Genomic DNA, 1,506 nt, shown 5'->3' on the forward strand with positions numbered 1-1,506 from the left:
TGCCTGCACTGGGCACATTGTCCTCCCAGCTGGTTCAGCATAACTGTTTGTAAAGCAAGCATTTATGTAGGTGGAGAAGAGAGCTGATTCTACTGAGCCACTTTCTCCTTTATGTTTAAATCGTTATTTCCAGTATACTCACAGCTAAACACACCAATTCTAGGCTAGTAACCTGGGGCTCAGGAGAAGCAAAAGCATCTTTTGGTGACAGATGAGAGGCAGTAAAACTCTTGTGCTTGTGATAAGGTGGAGGGAACATGCCAGCACTCTGCAAGTCCCTACAGAGGCTGTGACACCCATTTTACCCTTGCTCTGAGAAGAGGAAAGGCTTTCCTTTTCACTTTTCTGAGCTGTCAATCCCTGTTCAACTTCATGAACAGTTAATTCGCTTGCTAAAATCCATTTTTCATGCATTGCCCTATGTGTAAGGGATAGTAAATCCTTTCCTTTATTTACTGTTCTTGAAGTTTAACTTTCTTCCATGAAGCTGCAGGAAAAAAGTTCTTGTATGAGTCGCAAAAAGGAGGATTTGAGGCAGTTCAACTTTTACATTATTTTCTTTTCAGTTTACAAATGTTGGAGCATTAGCTGGCTCAAGTTTATTAAGTATGAAAAAACAGCGCTAGGATTTTAACATCATTTGATGTTAAATAATTAACTTAGAAAACTAATGCCAGCATCATAAACCATCATATGCATGATATTAAATATGGAGCTATAGTCAATAATAAATACCTTATGGAATTCATATAACTGAAGCCCACACAAGAATAAGGAAGCTGCCAAAAGTACTATCATATCCAGTTGGCTTAGTCAGCAAGAAACCAACTGGTCCACAGATGCTCTTTTTTTCTGTGAGAAAATATCCTCTATTGCAAGTCTCCTGTCTGCAAAATGTTTAATATGAACTCTTCTCCCCCTGCAGGCTGTAAATCATTTATTCATCAAACCCTTTTATTTGTAGCAGATGGAAAACTTAGTATAAATTTAAAAACAAAAAATGGGAAGATTAGATATTTAGGTGAATAATAAGTCTAATTGCATTATACAGCACTGACTTTAAAGAAAGGCCTTAAGACATGGGAATCAACTGATACTCAGATGGATTTGGATGCCTTTTCTCTGTTTGGGTGGCACAGACAAGAACTGGGCAAGAAGTTGTTTTCCCTAAGAGTGCTTCTTCGCCATATGTAAGGATGTGAACCCAGGGAATGAGGCTATGATAACATGTTCCCCTGTATCTGGCGTTCCCTTACTATCCACTTCCAGTGTCCTTGCCTATTCAAGTGGCTGTCTAGCCCTGGTCCCAGCCAGTGTGACACTCAAAATGGACTAGGAGCTCTGTTTCTGCGGAGGGTGTCCTTTCTTCCCTCTGTTATTCCCCTTGCACAGGAACACACATGTTTAGGCAAGAAAATGATAAGACACTAAAGCAAACAAGACATGGTATGTTTCCAATTCCTTTTCTCCCAGCACACGCACACTTATGTTACCTTTGGTTTAGCT

This window comes from Egretta garzetta, unplaced genomic scaffold (genome assembly GCF_000687185.1).
Source record: "Egretta garzetta isolate BGI_Z169 unplaced genomic scaffold, ASM68718v1 scaffold151, whole genome shotgun sequence".
NCBI classification, from domain to species: domain Eukaryota; kingdom Metazoa; phylum Chordata; class Aves; order Pelecaniformes; family Ardeidae; genus Egretta; species Egretta garzetta.